General features: G+C 44.2%; 1 long non-coding RNA gene across 1 annotated transcript in view; it reads left to right on the top strand.

The window, feature by feature from the left end:
- The window catches only part of LOC135050634 (uncharacterized), a 109,635-nt gene extending 93,547 nt beyond the window's left edge, over positions 1-16,088 (top strand). The window contains exon 5 of the long non-coding RNA XR_010241706.1: positions 15,860-16,088. This is a non-coding gene — a long non-coding RNA (uncharacterized LOC135050634). The remainder of the gene's footprint in view (positions 1-15,859) is intronic.
- Positions 16,089-16,467: the final 379 nt, after the last annotated feature.

Below are 16,467 nucleotides of genomic sequence, written 5' to 3'. Positions count from 1 at the left end.
TGGTTCCAGCCAGTACCCACTCCGTGCCAACATCAGTCTGGTTCCAGCCAGTACCCACAGCAGCCGTTTTATCCACAGCAGCCCAGCTTTTCCTGGAACACCAGCTGGTACGATCCTGGGCTATCTCCATTGCTACAGTCGGGCCTGGTAAGGACTTTCCAACTAGAAGATTATAAGAACTATCTCACACTACCAGAGCCCTGTGGCCCTTGCCACCCTGTAGTACCCAGGAACTGTATTTATTCTCTGCTGATTTTTATGTTTTCTTTTTACTACTGCTGTGTTACGGAGTTTTGTCATAAATAAACATCATTGACTTTTATCCTGGTTGTCGTGGTCACGCCTTCGGGCAATTCTGTTACATGTTACTTACATGTCTAGGGGTCTGATACAACCTCCCAGGTTCCACTATACCTCAGCCCCTACAACTGAGGCTGCCTCCCGTCAGCTCAGGCCCTCAGTTGTGACACCTGTGGTGGGTTTTTTTTTCTTCATACTAGTTTAGCAGTCTGCTGACAGTGTCCACCAGGTCCGTTATATACAGTATATTATATAAATAAGCAGTACGGTAGGCCACGGCTGTACCTACCTCTGTGTCGTCAGTGCACTCATCGTCCATAAGTAATATAATACTATACTTACTATCCATCCATCTACATTGTATTGTATACCTACCTGTGGTGTTTTTTTTTTCTTCATACTAGTTTAGCAGTCTGCTGACAGTGTCCACCAGGTCCGTTATATACAGTATATTATATATATAAGTAGTACGGTAGGCCACGGCTGTACCTACCTCTGTGTCGTCAGTGCACTCGTCCTCCATAAGTAATATAATACTATACTTACTATCCATCCATCTACATTGTATACCTGTGGTGGCTTTTAGTTGTGCGCATTAAAATATGGAGAACAAAAATGTGGAGGTTAAAAAAATAGGGAAAGATCAAGATCCACTTCCACCTCGTGCTGAAGCTGCTGCCACTAGTCATGGCCGAGACAATGAAATGCAATCAACGTCGTCTGCCAAGGCCGATGCCCAATGTCATAGTACAGAGCATGTAAAATCCAAAACACAAAAGATCAGTAAAAAAATTACCCAAAAATCAAAATTAAAAGCGTCTGAGGAGAAGCGTAAACTTGCCAATATGCCATTTACGACACGGAGTGGCAAGGAACGGCTGAGGCCCTGGCCTATGTTCATGGCTAGTGGTTCAGCTTCACATGAGGATGGAAGCACTCATCCTCTCGCTAGAAAAAAGAAAAGACTTGCGGCAAAAGCACAGCAAAGAACTGTGCGTTCTTCGAAATCACAAATCCCAAAGGAGAGTCCAATTGTGTCGGTTGCGATGCCTGACCTTCCCAACACTGGACGGGAAGAGCTTGCGCCTCTTTTTTTCTTCGCGTCATTTTTTTAAGTGCCATCCTGCCTGACACTGCAGTGCCACTCCTAGATGGGCCAGGTGTTTGTGTTGGCCACTAGGGTCGCTTAGCTTAGTCGTCACACAGCTACCTCATTGCGCCTCTTTTTTTCTTTGCGTCATGTGCTGTTTGGGGAGTATTTTTTGGAAGGGCCATCCTGCGTGACACTGCAGTGCCACTCCTAGATGGGCCAGGTGTTTGTGTCGGCCACTTGGGTCGCTTAGCTTAGTCACACAACGACTTTGGTGCAGCTCTTTTTTTCTTTGCATCATGTACTGTTTGGGGACTATTTTTTTAAGTGCCATCCTGCCTGACACTGCAGTGCCACTCCTAGATGGGCCAGGTCTTTGTGTCGGCCACTAGGGTCGCTTAGCTTAGTCGTCACAGCTACCTCATTGCGCCTCTTTTTTTCTTTGCGTCATGCGCTGTTTGGGGAGTATTTTTTGGAAGGGCCATCCTGCGTGACACTGCAGTGCCACTCCTAGATGGGCCAGCTGTTTGTGTCGGCCACTTGGGTCGCTTAGCTTAGTCACACAACGACTTTGGTGCAGCTCTTTTTTTCTTTGCATCATGTGCTGTTTGGGGACTATTTTTTTAAGTGCCATCCTGTCTGACACTGCAGTGCCACTCCTAGATTGGCCAGGTGTTTGTGTCGGCCACTTGTGTTGCTTAGCTTAGTCACACAGCGACCTTGGTGCGCCTCTTTTTTTCTTTGCATCATGTGCTGTTTGGGGACTATTTTTTTGAAGTGCCATCCTGCCTGACACTGCAGTGCCACTCCTAGATGGGCCAGGTGTTTGTGTCGGCCACTTGTGTCGCTTAGCTTAGCCATCCAGCGACCTTGGTGCAAATTTTAGGACTAAAAATAATATTGTGAGGTGTGAGGTGTTCAGAATAGACTGAAAATTAGTGGAAATTATGGTTATTGAGGTTAATAATACTATGGGATCAAAATGACCCCCAAATTCTATGATTTAAGCTGTTTTTTAGGGTTTTTTGAAAAAAACACCCGAATCCAAAACACACCCGAATCCGACAAAAAAAATTCGGTGAGGTTTTGCCAAAACGCGTTCGAACCCAAAACACGGCCACGGAACCGAACCCAAAACCAAAACACAAAACCCGAAAAATTTCAGGTGCACATCACTATTATTTATTAACAGTTTCTTATATAGCTCAGCAAATTCCGTTGCGCTTTACAACTGGACACAATTAGAAGACAAAACTGGGTAAAAACAAACAGTCATAGAGGGAGGAGGGCCCTGCTCGCAAGCTTACAATCTATGGGGAAATAGCACCTGTCCTTGTGTATCAATGCCTATCTATTTCATAGTTGTTCACCAGATTGTAAAGGTTCTTTGTGGGCTGTATGATATCACATCACAACAGTGATGAACCTGGTTCAGGGGAAAGGAGAGTGAAGAAAGAAAATATGTTGGGGATGTGTGGACTGTACTGTGAGGCTATAATTGGATAGGAGAGCTATGAAGGTAATGTGAGCGGTTCTGGAATTTGATAAGCTTGTCTGAATAGGTGAGTTTTCAGGGAACGCTTGAAGGTTTGAAGACTAGAGGAGAGTCTTATTGTACGTGGAAGGTCATTCCACAGAGTGGGTGCAGCCTGAAGAAAGTCCTGTAATCGTGCATGGGAGCAAGTAATGAGTGTGGATGAGAGATGTAGATCTTGTGAAGAGCGAAGGGGCCGGGTTTGGAGATATTTTGAGATAAGTGAAGAGATGTATGTTGGTGTAGTATGGTTAATAGCCTTGTGTGTAAGTAACAGTATTTTATAATGAATACGGTAAAATACCGGTAGCCAATGGAAGGACTGACAAAGTGGGTCTGCAGACGATGAACGTCTAACCAGGAATATTAGCCTCGCAGCTGCATTCAGAATGGATTGTAATGGTGAGAGTCTCTTCTTAGTAAGACCAGTAAGAAGACTATTGCAATAATCAATGCGGGAGATAATGAGAGCATGGATTAGGGTTTTAGCAGTGTCTTGTATAAGATATGATCGTATTTTGGATATGTTTATTAGATGCATGTAACATGATTTTGAGACAGATTGAATGTGGGGAGCAAAGGACAATTCTGAGTCAAGTATGACACCTAGGCAACGAGCTTGTCGTGTAGGGCTGATTGTAGAGTTCTCAACAGAGATAGAAATATCAGATTGGTAACTGCTATTGGCCAGTGGAAATATAATTAACTCTGTTTTGGAAATATTAAGTTTGAAGTGGCGAGATGACATCCAAGATGAAATGGCAGAGAGGCATTCAGTGACCCGGCCCAATACAAAAAGAGACAAATCAGGGGAGGATAGGTAGATTTGAGTATCCTCTGCGTACAGATGATACTGAAATCCAAAAGAGCTGATTAGTTTCCCAAGAGATGAGGTATAGATTGAGAAAAGCAGAGGACCTAAGACTGAGCCCTGCGATACTGAAAGAGGTAGCGAAGAGGAGGTGGATTTAGAGAAACGGACACTGAAAGAGCGATTAGATAGATAGGTAGGATAGGAACCAAGAGAGGGCTGTGCCCTGAAGACCTAGGGATTGCAGTTTTTGTATGAGAAGACAGTTGTCAACAGTGTCAAAAGCAGCAGAGAGATCTAGAAGAATAAGTAGTGAGTAATGGCCTTTAGACTTCGCAGTGACCTGATCATTCACTACTTTAGTCAGTGCTGTCTCTGTGGAGTGTTGGGAGCGAAAGCCTGATTGATGTGGGTCCAATAAGTTATATAAGTTAAGAAAGTGTGTGAGGCGAGTGTAGGCAAGTTTCTCAAGTAGCTTGGAGAGACATGGGAGCTGAGAGATGGAACGGTAGTTTGATAGAGAGTTAGGGTCAGAATTTAGTTTTTTTTAGAATGGGAGTAATCACTGCATGCTTGAAAAGTGAAGGAAAGATACCAGTAGAGAGAGAGAGAGATTACAGATGTTAGTTAAGGTTGGAATGAGCACAGGAGGCAGAGTTTTACTTATTTGTGAGGGTATAGGATCAAGAGGAGAGGTAGTAGAGTATCAGGATGAGAAGAGTGTTGATACTTCATCTTCATTTGTGGGATCAAATGAAGAGAAAGTGCCAGAGGGTTCAGGTAAGGAATTGAGTAGGTCACTGGTTGAGGAACAGCATACCTTTTCAGCTTGGATCTTCTCAATCTTGTCCTTGAAGTAGGAAGCAAGATCTTGTGCCTTGATAGTGGCTGGCGGGTTGGGTGAAGGAGGGTTGAGAAGTGATTTAAATGTATTAAAAAGTCATTTGGAGTTAGAGGCTTGAGCAGAGATGAGCGTTTGGAAATATGTTTGTTTGGCAGTGTCCAGAGCATTACAATAAGAGTGGTAGACAGTCTTATATGTGAGGAAGTCACTTGGAATACGAGATTTACGCCACTGGTGTTCAACTTTACGTGACAGTTTTTGTAGGTGTCTTGCTACTTTAGAGTGCCACGGTTGACATCTAGGACTACGTGGAGTGTGATTGGTAGCTAGAGCCACTTCGTCAAGGGCTATCTCTAGAGTCTGGTTCAGGTGTGATACAGCCATCTCAGGAGAAGTGAATGCAGAAAAAGGTAAAAGCAGTTGTTGCAGCGAGATGGAAAGTTCTTGAAGATTAATTGCATTAATATTTCTGCGGGTTTGAGGAGGATTGGAGGATGTCAGTGGCACTGAGTTTGAAGTATTAGAGGAGAGCATACAGGTGATAAGGTAGTGATATGAGAGAGGGAAAGGAGTGTTAGTGAGTTCAGAAACGGAGCATAGTCTGGTGAATACTAGATCAAGGCAGTGGCCCTCCTGATGAGTAGCGGAGTCAGTCCATTGGGAGAGGCCGAGAGAGGAGGTTAGAGAGAGTAGATTGGAGGCATGAGCAGCAGATTTTATACTATTAATAGCAATATTGAATTCTCCCATGATAATGGTGGAGATATCAGAGGATAAGAAGTGAGGGAGCCAGGCAGAAAAATCATCTAGATATTGTTTGGGATGCCCAGGTGGGCGATAGATTGCTGCAACACGCAGAGTAAAAGGAGTGTAAATTCTGATAGAATGCACTTCAAATGATGTAAATGTGAGTGATGGAACCTGTTGTAGAACTGTGTATGCGAAAGATTGGGATAGTAATAATCCAACTCCACCTCCTTTACTGTTACCAGGCCTGGGGGTGTGTGTGAAGTGGAGACCACCGTGTGACAGTGCCGCAGGGGAGGCCGTGTCTGCTTGTGTGAGCCATGTTTCTGTAATAGCCAGCAGGTTGAAGTTGTTAGATATAAGGAGGTCATGAACAGATGTTAGTTTGTTACAAACAGAGCGTGCATTCCATAAGCCACATTTTAGTGATGTGGAGGGTGATGCGAGACGTGATGTTTATGAGGTTAGCTGTGTTTCTATATTGCTGTGAATCAGGTGAATGTGAGTGGGGCAGGTGTTTGGGGCCTGGATTAGGTGAAATGTCACCAGCTAATAGCAGTAAGAGAGAGAAGTAGATATAGTTGTATGAGGTTTGTGAATGATTTTTATGGTGTCCAGTTATGGATGTTATTGTCAAAGTACAAAGATGAGTAAAAAGCTCATGAGTGTTAATAAGAGGTGTGTGAATAACTGAGGCAGCAATGTGTACAGAGGGGTCGGTTGCAGGGACAGTGGATAATGTATTTACTTTGGAGAGAATACCATGGAGTGCAATAAAGTACAACAATTTGAGGTGCATGGTGTGTTTGTGAAAGAAGGTATTGGGGCTAGAGCAAGAATGTATGTGCAAGTTTTTGAGTTGAACATTCAAATACTTGATTACTGGTGTTGTTCAGCTGTACATTTTACAAATACCTTATTAATGTTGATGCACATTGACCAGCACAGCTGAACCTAGATTGCATGTGATGATAACTATGGCTAATTAATACTGGCTACCAATGAGAAAAATGTGATGTTGATGAAAGGCGATAGATTATACTGTATTGGACTAGGCAAACAACCATATAGACCTACATGGAGTATGGATTAATAAGTAAAATTTGAAGTGCAAGTATTATAATTGCATGCAAATCATGATAGTAACTTTTACTCTAAGCAAAGATTGTTTGCATAGTGATCACAAAGTGAGGGTTGCAGAGTAATATACCCATACATTAGAAGTTGCAAAAAAAGTTAATTTGTGGTTGTTGTAGCTGCTTGATGTTTCCTTCCAGTTTTCGTACAGTTTAAGTACAGACTAAGTATAGGCTGAAAAACACTTATATTTTACACTTTGATTTCTACACCCTGCCTATGTCAGCCTTGTATCCCTTAATATGTAGACCAAAGTCAGCCTTGTATCCCTTAATATGTAGACCAAATGCCAAGTGTTTTATACACACACACACACACACACACACACACACACACACACACACACACACACACACACACACACACACACACACACACACACACACACACACACACACACTGCTGCAGAGATGGCTGTCCTTCAGGAAGGTTCTCCTCTCTCCATAAAGGAATGCTGTGGCTCTGACAGAGTGACCATCAGGTTCTTGGTCACCTCCCTGACCACCCTCCCCCAATCGCTCAGTTAAGATGGCCAGCCAGCTCTAGAAAGAGTCCTGGTGGTTCCAAACTTCTTCCATTTACGGATGGAGGCCACTGTGCTCATTGGGACCTTCAAAGCAGCAGATATTTTTCTGTACCCTTCCCCAGATTTGTGCCTCAAGACAATCCTGTCTCGGAGGTCTACAGACAATTCCTTTGACTTCATGCTTGGTATGTGCTCAGACATACACTGTCAAGTGTGGGACCTTATATAGACAGGTGTGTGCCTTTCCAAATCTTGTCCAATCAACTGAATTTACCACAGGTGGACTCCAATTAAGCTGTAGGAACATCTCAAGGATGATCAGTGGAAACAGGATGCACCTGAGCTCAATTTTGAGCTTCATGGCAAAGGCTGTGAATACTTATGTACATGTGATTTCTTAGATTTCTATTTTTAATAAATTTGGAAAAATCTAAAAAAAAAAACTTGGTTCACGTTGTCATTATGGGGTATTGTGTGTAGTATTTTGAGGGGGGGGGGGGGGGGAATTAATTTATTCCAGACTGGAATAAGGCTGTAACATATATAATATATATAATGTGTGTGTGTGCGTTTACACACACACACACACACACACACACACACACACACACACACACACACACATACTGTGTATATATATATATATATATATACACATACATACATACATAAAAAAACACACACACATGTGCGCGCACACACACTTATACAACACCTAAACTTACAGAACATTCCCAAGAATGTCATTTAGTTACATTGGGACATATGTATTAAGCCTCGAGAAGTTATAAAGCAGTGATAAGTTTAATGTGATAATGCACCAGTCAATCATCACAGGTTTGAAAAATGACAGGAGCTGATTGGCTGGTTCGTTATCACCTTACTCACTGCTTTATCACTTCTCCAGGCTTAATACTTCTGCCCCATTATCCTTTATTTTAAATTACACATATCTTAGCAGTCGTGCCCAGGACCTTCAGTCGCGTCCTCCCTTATGTAAAGCACACATTTCAAAATACTGTCATACCCAGGATTCAGACCCAAGATCTTCCATAGTGCAGTTAGACATCTTACTCATATAGCTCTTTGCTTCTGTAGGGGAACTGTATTTTGAAATATGTGTCTTGAATAAAGGACTTGAGGGGGAGATGGAGGAAGCCAAGTGATGCTGGGGATTAAAGAGGAGGAAGTTGCAAGTGAGATTGAGTAAAAAAGAAAATTGACAGGTGCGGCATAACAGCGCCCCCTACCTTGTGGTGCCCTGTGCGGTGGCACATGTCGCAACACCCTAGTTACGGCCCTGTTCATACACATTTCCATATAGTCATCAACATGCTGAAGGGTGGTGGACATTTTCTTGTAGCCAGACTAGCTAGACAACTAGACATTTAGGTGCCCTGTGCCAAGAAGAGCATAGGTGCCCCCCCATCCATATTTTAAATAGGACCTCACATGTGCCCAAAAAGGGGGCATGGACTCATGGGGATGGGGCATGGCTACACAATAGTACCCCCAATTCAAATTATGCCACCCAGTAGCAGTACCTTACAGTAGTAGTGCCCCTTGCACATTAAGCCACACAGTAGTAGTGCCCTATGCACATTGCACCAAAGTATAAGTGCCCCCTGCACATTATGCAACACAGTAGTAGTGTCCCTTGTACATTATGCTCATAATATTAGTGCCCATTACACATTATTCCCACAGCAATAGTGCCCCTTACATAATATGTCCACAGTCGTAGTGCCCTTTACACATTATACACATACTAGTAGTAGTAGGGCACTCATCCCCTGGCCAATGCTAATCTTTTGGCTGAGGGCACTCCAGTCTGTGTCTCAAGAACCGCCTGTCCCTACCACCAATGGTCCTAGAATGGCTCCTGCTACAACTCATTGCTGAATGGCTCCTGCTGCAACTCATTCTCCGTCACTCCCTTCAGACACTGCAGGAGATGAAACGCAGAAGGACAGTTATTGCCTTCCCCCGCTGCAATATATTCTAGTAGCGGTGTGCCCAGCAGATATATATATATATATATATATATATATATTTATATCATAAATTTCAGCTAGCCCTAAGCAGCAGGGGTAATTTCCAATCCACTTACAGATTGCGGTGGTGGTGGCCGGAAACATCCACAGGGTATCTGTGCTCTGTATGATGGCACTGGCCACACCACCGCAATTACAGCCCTGCTTGTAGCACATATCCTTCTTATTCTTCTTCCCAGTCTATCCTCCATGACATGTGGAGTGATGACATCATCACCATGTTGCACCCACCAGGCCTCAGGGAGATTAATAGACTCTTCATAGAATCAGGGAGATCACCACTATTTCAGGAAAACTCCCTGACATTCAGGGAGAGTAGACAAGTATGACTATAATTGCACTGTCACTGGTAGGTCATCTGCTTTATCCACATGCAGCTGTGTGTGTGGTGTGGGATAAATTACATTGAGCTCAAGAGGCATTTTCTGCAGCATGTGGATTTAGGTGTATTACTGAAGCTATGTGGAGAATGCTACAGTAACTGCAGGTCAGGCACCCTATGCTGTCAGATGACAAGCAGTCATCATTGCTAAAATCCCCCTCTTCTCTCACAGCAAACATGAATGCAGCTCTATAACAGTGTACAAATAGCATTGCACCTACAGTTCAGACGAAATTCCTATAGGTTTATGCAGCTGTACTCTGGTTTAACCCCTTCTGATTGCCAGATGTGGTCTATACTCTGACTCACCACCTCCCCTAGATGTATCAACAGAATCATATATTTTCCTTCAAGCACAGAATAAATGACATTATAACTGATGGAATTCATTTATTCCACATGAATGTTGTCAAGTGTTTCATAAGGGTAGATAGGTTTGGACCTAAGATGGTAGAATTGTACATTTTACGTTATTGTGTGTGTATACAGGGTGGTCCACACGTAGAATACCACACCCATATCATATGTGTAGACACTGAATTCATATTTCCTTGCTCATTTCCTTTTTATAAGTGTGTTTTCACATTTATAGACCACCCTGTATATCAGAGAAGTATGCTATTGTGCAGAGGATTAGTTACTGTTTTAATTTGCCTAAACACTAAGCTGCTGGTATATGGTACATGTTATTTCAATGTTAGCCACACCCCCAGCTGAAAATCGGCATCTAATTGGCGCCTATGCTGGTGCAGGACAAACTGGGCGGTAACCTAAGTGCATTAACTGGATTGGTGAGATCAGTGGATGTTCCAGGCGCTTAAAGACGCGCTGCACCAGGATCAGATGGAAGAGGGAGCACTGTAGAGGACTGAAGGGGCTGTCTGGCATCAGAATGGAAGCAGGCAGGACTGGAGGTGGATGGCTCAGAAGATGACATGCATAAGGTAAGTTAATGTGTTTGGGTCAATGGGGGTAGCTGTCACAGAACATTATGTATTGACCCTAATTTATCTTCTTTGTGTATGTTTGGGTCCTTACAAGCAGCCGTGTTCTCAGCTCTTCCAATATCTGTGTGAGACCTTCAGCTCCAATGGGCGGGATGTACTATCACTGATCGCGAGTCATGGTAACGATGCTAATCAGATATGCGATGCCAGTGGCAAGGGCGTAGCTACCATAGGTGCAGGCAGTGCAGCTGCTATGGGGTCCAGAGCTGAGAGGGGCCCACGTTCCCTATGAATGTTACAGGTGTTATATAAATATTTTGCCATTGGGTGGTACGTGGGGGACCTTTCAGACTTTTTCCTTGGGGCCTGCAATATATCTAGGTATGCCCCTGGACCTGCTCATTGTAGTGTGGTATAAAATGAACTGGAGGGCATTTTAATGTTATATAATATGAACCGGGGCACTGTAATGAGGCACAATATGAATGGGCGCACTATATATCATAATGTGAATTGGGGGTACTGTGCGGCATAATGTGTACTGGCAGCTCTGAAATGTGACACAGGGTGAACTTAAGCACTACTGCGATTCATAAAAGAAACTAGGGCACTACTATGGGGCATAACATTAAATAAGGCTCTACTATGGTTCAGAAAATGACCTAGTGCACTATTATAGGACACAAAATTAACAACTTCTGCAGAGAAGTGTCTCTCTAGAAGCATTGGGACGGGGGACCCTTCAAAATGTTGCTATGGGACCCACAAAGTCCTGGCTACGCCCCTGGCCAGGGGTGCCCTGTGATCAGTGATACTCTCGAGGAGAGGGTTTGTGCCAGCATCCGTGACCACCCAGCAGCAGGAGATTGACACAAAATAGGAATGTGGAGGAATCTGACGGCATAAAAGGGGCACGCAGTGGGATCTGATGACATAAAATAAATATGTGGTGGGTCTGATAAGCTCTATAAAGGGTCACAAGATAAAAACCGGGCTTGAGTAGCCTATTCATATTTGATCGTGCTCAGAGGCGGCCCTAGCCAATTTGATGCCCTAGGCAAAATTTTGTCTGGTGCCCTCTAGCACCGCCGCTAGTTCTGCATCTGACCCAGCAAAACTCAGGCAGTGGGGCCCACCAGGGGGTTACCCTGTGCCCCCGTGGGCCAGTTAAACCCTGCATAATGCCCCACAGTAATGCCCATAATACACATAATTCCACCCAGTAATGCACCTTACACATATGCCCCACTTTAGCAATGCTAGTAACTTTTTTTTCTTTAAATAAAACTTACTTTTGCTTGCTGGCATGCTTGGAGTCAGTTTGTGCACCTATGCAGTCATGACGTCTCTCCCATAGCAGCGCCGCACTGACACTAGAGGTCAATTATGACCTCTAGTGTCTGTCAGTGGAGCTGGCTGCAGCGGGCGCCCACACAGTCTACGGCGCCTGCTGCAGCCGGGGAGAAGGGAACGGGGATCAGTAGCAGCTCTTGCCAAGACGTGGTGTCCTGGGGACAGCGGCGCCCTGGGCAAAAAGCCTGCTTGCCCGTGGCAAGAACCGCTACTGTCACCAGTGTCAAACTATTTAATTGATAAGAAAGGTGTTTCAACACAGGTGATTGCAATCTAACTTAAGAAGGAAATCCAGGTAGAGAGCATTTTGTCCCTCCTGGAATGGGTGATGTTAAAATGTATGGATTGTGTATATTAAATTTAAACCAATGGTGTATATTAGATTTAAACTAGATATGTGCAGGTTCAGATTTACTTTGTTTTTAATGCCAGAATTAATGCGAGTTCGGTTTTATCTGAATTTTTCTTATTGGCTAACCAAAACGTGTGACATCCAAGAGCCAATAAGATGCCGTTTTGGGATCCGGGTAAATCTGAACCGTCATATCTCTAATTTAAGCTAATAGTTTAATAATGCCTCGGTACTCTTTGTAGCATCACCTAATTGAAAGACAACTATTCTAATTTTCTTGTAATAATAATAATAATAATTTTATTTATATAGCGCTCTTTCTCCCATAGGACTCAAGGCGCTTAACAGATACATAGCATAATATAGTACAGAAAATAATGAAGTACATTTTCATAAAATACAGAAGCATGAAGATACTAAAAGGGACAATTATGGGAATGCTTGAGTAAACAGAAAAGTCTTGAGTCTACTTTTGAAGGATTCTATAGTTGGGGCCTCTCGCACTGTGCGGGGAAGTGAGTTCCATAGAGTCGGAGCCGCATGACTAAAAGCTCGACCCCCAGATGAATTACGGTAGATTCTAGGTACTGCTAAAAGTCCTTCATCTACAGATCGCAGTAATCGAGTGGGGCAGTATGGGGTCAGAAGCTGTTTCAGGTACCTTGGGCCTTGGTCATGTAATGCTTTGAAACTCAGTAAGCCAATCTTGAAGATGATTCGCCATCGTACAGGCAGCCAGTGAAGGGAGTAGAGGATGGGTGTTATGTGGCTAGAACGGGGCTGGTTGGTTGTAGTGGAACAAAGACAACTTAGGGGGTAATTCCAAGTTGATCGCAGCAGGAAATTTTTTAGCAGTTGGGCAAAACCATGTGCACTGCAGGGGAGGCAGATATAACATTTGCAGAGAGAGTTAGATTTGGGTGGGTTATTTTATTTCTGTGCAGGGTAAATACTGGCTGCTTTATTTTTACACTGCAATTTAGATTTCAGATTGAACACACCCCACCCAAATCTAACTCTCTCTGCACATGTTATATCTGCCTCCCCTGCAGTGCACATGGTTTTGCCCAGTTGCTAACAGAATTCCTGCTGCGATCAACTTGGAATTACCCCCTTAACCTGAAAATACACATGGAAAAATAATATCTGTAATTTATTTTGTCACATGCAAGAATAGCAGCAGCCTCTGTACTGCTTACACACTGGGACATGACTCAGGAGCACTCTTTATATGTGTGTCTCTCTCTAGACCCTCATTTGATAACAGGTTACACAGGACGACAGACACCCAGGCGGGGAAGAAGAGAAGCTGGGATCCCTGTGTCATTTACAGCTCTCTCCACTCTCCTATCTCTCCTCTGGTCGGAAAGTTCAGTTGATAGCTGATGAAACCTGATACTCCTGTGTCTCTGCCTGCACTGCATACTATCCTGCTTGCGTTCTGGTTTCCTGGTTCTGCTGTTGCATAGGAGGGAAGCTAGAGATGTCAGTGTGATCTGACCAGGGAGGTGGTCCCTGACAAAGGGAGCCCGGGGTACAGTATGCCCTACAGCCCCCCTTAATCTTGCTATGGGCTAGACAAATGGGGGGTAGATAATTGACACTTATTGAGCCTGTACACAAGGTTTGGGTGAGCATGCAGTATCTGGGGACAATAGACAAGTAGCACAAGGGGCATGTATGGAGCAAGAGAATAGCATGCCCTGTCCATGAGAGCTTACATACTAAAGTGAGTGAATGAACATTTGGAAAATTAACTGTGAAGAAGGGCAGGTTACATGCAGAGAGGTTACTGGAACTTTAACGATAGCAGCTTACTCCCTGAGTAAGTCACTCAGAATGGTGGACACAACTGAGATGCCCCCCCCTATGTGCATAGGTGTGTGCAGACGCCGACACGGGGATGCCGTTCCGGACTTCCCCGCATTATGGTCAACTCTCCCCCTCCCCGCCCAGGATATAGACTGCTCACCAGGGCGGCCCAGGTGAGCAGTTTTATGTCACAGAGCAAGGGGTGAAGGAGGTAGTCTGATTCCCGGCGGAGGGGGGAAGTCCGGAGCGGCACCCCCGTGACAGCGTCTGCGCATGCCTATGCCTGTGTGGCGCATGCTGCCGCGTAACATAGAATTTTTTGTATTTTCTAAAGAAAAGGTTTGGCACACCTCCCCTGCATTGTCCATATCTCCTCCCTGTACCTGGGCCCTGCAGAGCTGTCGGCGCCCCTCTGCAGGTGCACATTGCGGCAGTGACACATGCACATACCACCGATAATCGCTCAGTTATGAAAACATTGGCATAGTGTACAACTATGGATCAGGCCCAGTGTAACAATGTAAGTTCAGTACAAGATTAATCACTATAAGGAAACTGAAAATAATCAGTGTTAATTTCATTACTATCTTTTGCCATCTCCTTCTTGCAACGTTTTTAATGTATTACCTGCCGTTAACTAACTACAGTAAGGGCTATGTTTCTAAATGAAATTCCTCATCATTCTGTGGAACACAAGATTAGTTCCACATGCTAAGTGAGATCTTGCAAGTTAAGTTTGATGAAAAGCTAATCTACAGCGTGAAATATGAAAGTGTACTAAAATGATTAAGCAAAGGATGTAATTAGGCATCAGGCAACAAAGTGCTTTCAATGTTGGGTAGAATTATTTTTCCGTTAAAGGGCACAGAAGTGACTACCTTGCTGAATTAGGATTTTATATTTGTTTACATTGGGTGAATGATGCAGTGCTGTAAGCCAGTGACCCTTTCTTAGCAATGTCTGAGAGGTCAGTGATAGGAGCTACAGCATCTAATAGGTTACCCCAACTAAAGAGTAAAGGGGGGTACTCACGGAGCGATATTCTAAGCTTAGAATTTGAGCATTATCGCTCTGTTTGTACCCCCTACAGCGATAGCGATGCGCAGCCCTGTGCATCGCTATCGCTGGTGCTAGATTGGCCTGCATGCATCCCCCCGCACGCTCAGCACAGATCGCGCTGTGCTGAGCGGCGGGAGAGATGTGTGCTGAGCGGTTCGCTCAGCACACATCTCTCCCATATCGGCCCGTCTATATGGGCCTTAAGCCTTGCATAAGTAAACATAGAAACATAGAATTTGACGGCAGATAAGAACCACTTGGCCCATCTAGTCTGCCCATTTTTTTTTATCCTTTAGGTAATTTCAACCCTCTTTGAACCTTAATTCCTTGTAGGATCCACTGCAGCTACTGGTCATTTACTGTACCCTGAAGAGGGGATCAGAGGAGAACATTGTATGATCATGCCCCCTTAATAGTAGTTAGCATAAAGAGCATGTGAAGAATGCCCCAGTATTCATAACTGTATTGTTAGGCATATGTCCGTGATGCTAATACGAGGGGCCCAAAGATTTCTCATCAGCACTGTTGATACCTAAAGAACTAATTCTCAGCCAGGGTCATGGGTGGTGTCGTTCAAGGCATAAGCCTTGATAAGATGGGGGTATTAGAATGTCACACAACTTTCCAGGGGGAAAAGTTGGTGAAAAACAACTATGCCCAGGGCCGATGCAAGAACTCTCTGTACCCTAGGCAAAGCTTCAGTCTAGCGCCCCCTGCCCTGCAAATCCCACCACCACCATCTCTCTGACGGGAGCTGCATGAGGCCACTAGATGGGCTGGGGTGAATTGCATCATAATACATATTGTATACAGAGAAAAGGGACAACACTCAAGGACTACTAAAGTGAAAAAGTATATTGTAAACAAAGTCATCTTGTTTTCCCTTGTAATTGGCACGGTTCCTCTTACAGGCAGCAGCAGATTACAGCGACGCTGCTGGGTGCAGACATGTAGTCAGGTGATGGAGAGCCAGGATCCAGGGGCCTGGAGGGAAGGTGCATCAAGACTATGAGGAGAGGTCGTGTGGGCGCCCCTCAGGAGCCATAGTTACATCCGCCTCCTATGTGCCTCAACATGACTTGATGTTACATGTGTAGGGAGAGAGAGATAAAAAGAAGACTGTTTTTGTTGGGGCACTGTTTGTAAATCATAATTTTATTAAAATGTAAGTTTATTGGTGTAAAACTGGATGTTTCTCCCATCCACCAGAACAAAACAGCAGTACTTAGTTCTAAGTAAGCATTACAGATATCCCAATTATATACATTTAAATTGTGAAATAATCAGCAAAACATTGTGCACACATTGAGATATACAGAGAATGCAAATAGATACAACAAATGTATATAGGGGGTAATTCAGACCTGTTCGCTAGGCTGCGTTTTCTCACAGCCTGCGAACAGGTCCGAATTGTGCATGCGTATGCACCGTAATGCGCAGGCGCGTCGGATGACTGCACCAGATGACTGCACCAGTGCATAGCAACGGGATAGTGCTAAAAAAGCGTTCGCACAGGTGA

Source organism: Pseudophryne corroboree, chromosome 2 (assembly GCF_028390025.1).
Source record: "Pseudophryne corroboree isolate aPseCor3 chromosome 2, aPseCor3.hap2, whole genome shotgun sequence".
NCBI classification, from domain to species: Eukaryota; Metazoa; Chordata; class Amphibia; order Anura; family Myobatrachidae; genus Pseudophryne; species Pseudophryne corroboree.
Note: the sequence above shows the minus strand (reverse complement) of the source record. Positions and strands in the feature narration are given on the sequence as shown.